The sequence below is a fragment of the Salvelinus sp. IW2-2015 genome, linkage group LG19 (genome assembly GCF_002910315.2).
Source record: "Salvelinus sp. IW2-2015 linkage group LG19, ASM291031v2, whole genome shotgun sequence".
NCBI lineage: Eukaryota > Metazoa > Chordata > Actinopteri > Salmoniformes > Salmonidae > Salvelinus > Salvelinus sp. IW2-2015.
The window spans coordinates 14,600,411-14,608,396 of NC_036859.1; positions in this window are offsets into that span (position 1 = coordinate 14,600,411).

Below are 7,986 nucleotides of genomic sequence, written 5' to 3' on the forward strand. Positions count from 1 at the left end.
TCCCTGTCTTAGGTCAGTTAGGATCACCACTTTATTTTAAGAATGTGAAATGTCAGAATAATAGTAGAGAGAATTATTTATTTCAGCATTTATTTTTTCACACATTCCCAGTGTCAGAAGTTTACATACACTAATATATTGGTAGCATTGCCTTTCAATTGTTTAACTTGGGTTAAACATTTCGGGTACCTTCCACAAGCTTCCCACAATAGGTTGGGTGAATATTGGCCCATTCCTCCTGACAGAGCTGTGTAACTGAGTCAGGTTTGTAGCCTCCTTGCTCGCACATGCTTTTCAGTTCTGCCCACAAATTTCTATAGGATTGAGGTCAGGGCTTTGTGATGGCCACTCCAATACCTTGACTTTGTTGTCCTTAAGCCATTTTGCCACAACTTTGGAAGTATGCTTGGTCCAGAAGCTTCTAAAGCCATGACATCATTTTCTGGAATTTTCAAAGCTGTTTAAAGGCACAGTCAACTTAGTGTATGTAAACTTCTGACCCACTGGAATTGTGATACAGTGAATTATAAGTGAAATAATCTGTCTGTAAACAATTGTTGGAAAAATTACTTGTGTCATGCACAAAGTAGATGTTCTAACCGACTTGCCAAAACTATAGTTTGTTAACAAGACATTTGTGCAGTGGTTGAAAAACGAGTTTAATGACTCCAACCTAAGTTTTATGTTAACATGACTCCAACCTAAGTTTTATGTTAACCTTCCGACTTCAACTGTATATATTACCATTGGTATATTACCATAAGTATTTATATATTCCTGCTACCAGTCACTTTTCGGCCCTGTTTACATATATTTTTCGCCTATCTCGTCTACACTGACACTCTTGCACACTCACACACTCCACTAACACCCACACACMTACACTTACATGCGCACACTCACCCAACACTTACAGTATGCTGCTCCAATACTGTTTACTATTAATATTATTATTTATCCTGTTGCCAGTCACTTTCTCCTAATCTCTGCCTACAATGAATGACAATGAATGAATTGGCAACCCATCAATAATTATTATTACAATTATTACAATAATTCACAGTGATAATTGTTCCAGTGTTCTCTGCAGTGCGCACCACATTAAGAGTAAAAAGTAAATCAATACATAATAGTAAATAAGAATATCCAAACAATAATTATATCCCTAGAGCAGTACAAATATATATACATACATACACTAAATGTGCAAAAGTATGTGGACACCAATTCAAATTAGTGGATTTAGCTATTTCAGCCACACCCGTTGCTGACAGGTGTATAAAACATTGACAGTAGTATGGCCTTACTGAAAAGCTRAGMGACTTTCAACATGGCASCGTCATAGGATGCCACCTTTCCAAAAAGTCAGTTCGTCAAATTTCTGCCTTGCAAGAGCTGCCCCGGTCGACTGTAACTGCTGTTATTGTGAAGTGGAAATGTTTAAAAACAARGGCTCAGCCACGAAGTGGTAGGCAACACAAGCTCACAGAACGGGACCGCCGAGTGCCGAAGCCCGCAGCCTGTAAAAATCAATGATAAAACAAAACAAAATGAAAAACACTTAAAAATAATTAAATATACAGCTACAMACAGTGTATTCGGAAAGTATTCAGACCCCTTCCGTTTTACCACATTTTGTTACGTTACAGCCTTATTCTAAAATGTATTAAATWAAAAAATGTCCTCATCAATCTACACCATGATGACGAAGCGGAAACAGGTTTTTWGAWTTTTTTGCAAATGTATTAAAAATCAAAAACWGAAAYAAACTGAAACCTTAAGTATTCAGACCCTTTGCTATGAGACTAGAAATTGAGCACAGGTGCATCCTGTTTCCATTGATTCTCCTTGAGATGTTTCTACAACTTGATTGGAGTCCACCTGTGTCACAACCTGATSTGTTTCACCTGTCTTTGTGCTTGTCTCCACCKCCCTCCAGGTGTTGCCCATCTTCCCCATTATCCCCAGTGTATTTATACCCATGTTCTTTGTTTGTCTGTTGCCAGTTCGTTTTGTTCATCAAGCCTCCCAGTGGTTTTCCCCTTGCTCCTGTCTTTTTCTAGTTCCTGTTTTCTAGTTTTCCTGGTTTTGACCATTTCTGCCTGCCCTGACCCTGAGTCTGCCTGCCGTTCTGTACCTTGTTACACCACCCTGGATTACCGACCTATGCCTTCCAAGACACCGAGACTGCCTGCTGTTCTATACCTTATGGACTCTGATCTGGATTACTGACTCTGTCTGCTCTTGACCTGTCATTTTGCCTGCCCCCTGTTCTAGTAATGCACTTTTGTTACTTCGACACGGTCTGCATTGAGATCATCTGGGTCTTCTCCTGAAATGTGATAACCTGTGTTAAATTCAATTGATTGGACATGATTTGGAAAGGCACACACCTGTCTATATAACGTCCCACAGTTGACAGTGCACATCAGAGCAAAAACAAAGTCATGAGGGTGAAGGAATTGTCCGTAGAACTCCGAGACAGGATTGTGTCGAGTCATTGATCTGGAGAAGGGTACCAAAACATTTCTGCAGCATTGAAGGTCCCCAAGAACACAGTGCCATCCATCATTCCTAAATGGAAGAAGTTTGTAACCACCAAGACTCTTCCTAGAGCTGGGCTCCCGGCCAAACTGAGCAATCGGGGGAGAAGGGCCTTGGTCAGGCAGGTGAATAAGGCTGTAACATAACAAAATTAAGAAAAAGTCAAGATGTCTGAAAACTTTCCGAATGCACTGTATCTACAGGAGCTCTCTGCATAGGCTGCTACTTAGGGCACCATGGCAACTATAGAAGTSTGCAATATTTGCATTGAGGCACTCCACATCACTCCTGTTTTTAGTGTATAGATTCCATTCATCAAAATTATTTTCGCGCAACAAAAAAATATAACTGCAAGATATTTATGTGATGCTTGGATTTGTACTAGGTCTGTCTTCAATAATAACTATGTTGAGCTATAATGCAATAAGCTGGATAGCTTTCCTCAGAYAAAGCTCAGGAAAATTGAGATAATGTTGTTGGGCTTGGTGATCCTGTCGTATAGCGGGAGCTATAGGCAAGATTTAACACAGCCCCCATGCCATACATTAGAGGATGTCTCTTCATATCAAAATACCAAKGGCGACCCTGACAAACATAGCCTGCCACAAGCCATAGAGCATTCACAGCTGTGTGCCTTTAAGGGGCTATTAATCCCAAGCTATGGCTGCTGAAAGATGAAACGGCTGGCCATAAACCATTGTGACAAACTTGTGCAACGTGAAATGAAAAGGAGCCTGTCGACCTTCGTTAGTCCCGTCTTTTGTTTGAGAGATTTAATTTCCTCTATCATCTAGCTGTATTCCATCCCTTCACCAACACCACTCCTCCTCCTACACCACAATTTATGGCAAAGGGTATGAGGACATTTTATGTTCTCAATGATGATTCACTTGACTGTTCATTGAGATCTCTGAAGGACATTATGGGTTGGTCTGTATGCCAGAGGAGAAGAGACTGCAAAACAAGCCAAAATGTTTGGTGCACTTACTGCTGGTGTTGTCAAAAACCAAACTATCGGGCATGGTTGTAACTAAAAAATTTACACTAAATGCAATATCTGTATCTATACAGTGCACCTGTGTAGTATCACTGGAATAACTATAGTAACAACATTGTATTATGATGTTGTTACATTGTACTTGAGTAATTTGTATTTGAGATTTAGGCATAATAATTTTTTTAAACAAGTGGAATAAGGAACAGTCCCTTTTAAATTAATGCATTTAATGTTTTATCAAAAGGAACTCTGTAAATGTATTTCAATAGAATTGTAGGTAGATGATCACTCAAAAACATTCAATAATTATTGAATAAATACTTGAAGTCAACAGAAGAAGTGGCCTTGAAGATGTTTTCCCCCACCAGTCTGTGAACCATCCTCTAGGTGGCAGTAAAGGCATCACCACACCCTTTCATCTCCTCTCCTGGCTGCTCCAAGGGAAGGGAAGGAAGGGAAGGGGGCAAGGTCAGAGGGGATTTAAGCTTGGCTTACCACCACATGTTTCTCTGCTAGCACAGTCTTGCTTTAAGGCACAGATTATCCCCACACACTGGCTACTGTTACAACAAACCTTTGTGTCTGTGTGGCACAACAGCTCCTTGCTAACACACCGAGATCCGATTGGCCGCCTCACCTATACTATTTCTATCCTACCTAGTCTTGCATGTTTATGTAACCGCTGCCGTTTTTCCTGATCATCAAACAACATAAACGGGGAGAGGATTAAAAAAGAGCAACTTACTCGAAGCTGGATTTAGCGACGGGCTGGCAGGCATATGGCCATTCACCTCTTCCAAGGGCCTGGAGTGAGAAAAGATTAAGAATAACCAGAATAKGTTTTTATTTTTTATTTTTACATGCACATTCTTTGAGTGCCTAGCCGGTTGCCTATACATATGGCTCATACTGTTAAAATTGAACAATCATATCATAAACATGGCACTGGTCTGGTCTTGTCTCCAAGTGGCTCGGCCAATGAGGTAGGAGAGTAAGAGCGTGTAGCCTAATTCTGTTAATGATTTGGCTCTGTGGAAACCCAGGCAGGCAGATATACAGTGCATTCGGAAAGTATTCAGACCCCTTGACTTTTTCCTCATTTTGCTACATTACAGCCTTATTCTGAAATGGATTAAATTGTTTTTAACAGAACTTAAACATGTTTTTAGACATTTTTGCAAAAAAATATCACATTTGCATAAGTATTCAGACCCTTTACTCAGTACTTTGTTGAAGCACCTTTGGCAGCGAATACAGCCTCGAGTCTTCATGGGTATGACCCTACAAGCTTGGCACATCAGTATTTGTTTTTCTCCCATTGAGTTTCTCCCATTCTTCTCTGCAGATCCTCTCAAGCTCTGTCAGGTTGGATGGTGAGCGTCGTTGCACAACTATTTTCAGGTCTATCCAGAGATGTTTGATCGAGTTCAATTCCGGGCTCTGGCTGGGCCACTCAAGGACATTCAGAGACTTGTCRCGAAGCCACTCCTTCATTGTCTTGGCTGTGTGCTTTGGGTCGTTGTCCTGTTGAAAGGTGAACCTTCGCCCCAGTCTGAGGTCCTGATCGCTCTGGAGCAGGTTTTTATCAAGGGTCTCTCTGTACTTTGCTCCGTTCATCTTTCCCTCGATCCTGACTAGTCTGCCAGTCTCTGCCGCTGAAAAACATCCCCACAGCATGATGCTGACACCACCATGGTTCACTGTAGGGATGGTGCCAGGTTTCCTCCAGACCTGACGCTTGGCATTCAGGCCAAAAAGTTCAATCTTGGTTTCATCAGACCAGAGAATCTTGTTTCTCATGGTCTGAGTCCTTTAGGTGCCTTTTGGCAAACTCCAAGCAGGCTGTCATATGCCTTTTACAGAGGAGTGGCTTTCATCTGGCCACTCTACCATAAAAGCCTGATTGGTGAGTGCTGCAGAGGTGGTCCTTCTGGAAGTTTCTCCCATTCCCACAGAGGAACTGTGCTCTGTCAGAGTGACAATCGAGTTCTTGGTATTTGTATTTGTATTTATTATGGCAGCAGCTACTCTTCCTGGGGTCCAGCAAAATTAAGGCAGTTTATACAATTTAAAAACATTACAATACATTCACAGATTTCACAACACACTGTGTGCCCTCAGGCCCCTACTCCACCACTACCACATATCTACAGTACAAAATCCATGCGTACATGTGTGTGTATAGTGTGTATGTTATCGTGTGTGTGTGTGTGTGTATGCATGTGTTTTTGCTTATGTTTGTGTTGCTTCACAGTCCCTGCTGTTCCATAAGGTGTATTTTTATCTGTTTTTAAATCAATTTTCACTGCTTGCATCAGTTACTTGATGTGGAATAGAGTTCCATGTAGTCATGGCTCTATGTAGTACTGTGCGCCTCCCACAGTCTGTCCTGGACTTGCGGACTGTGAAGAGACCTCTTGGTCACCTCCCTGACCAAGGCCCTTCCTCCACGATTGCTCAGTTTGGCCGGGCGCACAGCTCTAGGAAGAGTCTTGGTGGTTCCAAACTTCTTCCATTTAGGAATAATGGAGGCCACTGTGTTCTTGGGGACCTTCAATGCTGCAGAAATGTTTGATATCCTTCACCAGATCTGCGCCTCGACACAATCCTGACTTGGAACTCTAAGGACAATTCCTTTCACCTCTTGGCTTGGTTTTTGCTCTGACATGCACTGTCAACTGTGGGACCTTATATAGACAGCTGTGTGCCTTTCCAAATCATGTCCAATCAATTGAATTTACCACAGGTGGACTCCAGTCAAGTTGTAGAAACATCTCAAGGATGATCAATGGAAACAGGATGCACCTGAGCTCAATTTCAAGTCTCATAGCAAAGGGTCTGAATACTTATGTAAATAAGGTATTTCTGTTTTGCTTTTTTATAAATTAGCAAAAGTGTAAAAAAAAACGTTTTTGCTTTGTCATTCTGGGGTATTGTGTGTAGATTGATGAGGAACAAATATAATTTTATCCATTTTAGAATAAGGCTGTAATGTAACGAAATGTAGTAAAAGGGGCGGGGTCTGAACACGTTCCGAATGCTGCATACATAGGCTAGGCTCAGGCTGAGAGAGAAAGGTTCTATTGCATGAAAAATCAAGGCCACTTATGTTTCCAGTAGAATGCAGGGGAAGAGAAGGAAGAAAATAAATTACCATGCCTGGCATGGCTTTTTTTTAAACCTTCGACCGCAATTTAAAAAAAAACGAATTACACTTGACTCGTCTCAGTGTGAATACTACACCACTTATGAATTCATAACTTCTGTTCTTCCTTTGAAAAGCAGCATGGCAGTAAGGAACACTTGAGCAAAGAGTACAAACGAACCGATTTATGAAGGAGTTGGTGTAAATCTTTGTATTAATAGACAACACTTCAGGCAGTTACATTAACTTTGTTGTTTTAAAATAATACTAATCAGTGTTGTCTGTGGAACATGTTCAGGTCAGGCACTGATGTTTTTGTCTTCATTTTCCATTTTCCAATTTGCACTGATACTTTCAGAGCGGATAGACATAATAAGGAAGCTCCAACACAATTGCATATCAACAAATGACAAACATTATCCACATATTAGCCTAGTGGTTAGAGCGTTGGGCCAGTAACCGAAAGGTTGCTAGATTGAATCCCCGAGCTGACAAGGTAAAAATCTGTCATTCTGCCCCTGAACAAGGCAGTTAACCCACTGTTCCTAGGCAGTCATTGTAAATAAGAGTTTGTTCATAACTGACTTGCTTAGTTAAATAAGAAATATTTTGGGCCGGTTGAGTAGACAGAAAAAAACACCTCTTGACCTTGCAACAACTCTGCTATTGTTCTATAAGTTGGGTTGATGGCGATAGACAGGGAGAGAAGTCTCGGGAGGGCCCCAAGAGGCCTGGACTGTTAGTCCCATGCATGCAGTTGAACTGGCTTGGGTGGAAATCATACAGCAGTGGCCTCCATCTGGCATGTTACCCAGAGCACATCCTGTGGGAGCTTTGGAGAGGGCTGCGCGGCCACATCAAACAATGGCTTCTTGTTGTAAACAAAGCCAGGGCAGCTTGCCTGGGGCTCTCTCTTTCTCCCTCTCTCCCGGCCCGGATCCAGTCTGCCCACTATAATTCTGGAGTCCACATTTACTGAAATGTTATTCAAATTTTCCACACCTGACTGGGCATACTGGACATTGGGTAAAGTCTCATTAGTGTTGGAGAGTAGTGAACTACATATATTTCAACAAGTTATCGAACTACATTTTGCAGTAGCTTGGTTGTAGTTGAACAAAATTGTAATCTTGGTAGTGTTTTCACTTTTTTGCCATGTAGCGGTGTAGCTAACTACTGGAACTACACAATACTTTTTTTTGTAAAAAGAAAAGAAAATATGGGTGAAGTAGGCAATCGTTTCCTTTCTTTTTCAGCATCAGACCTGCCTGATTCTCACTTGAAACAAAGTTATTTTGTT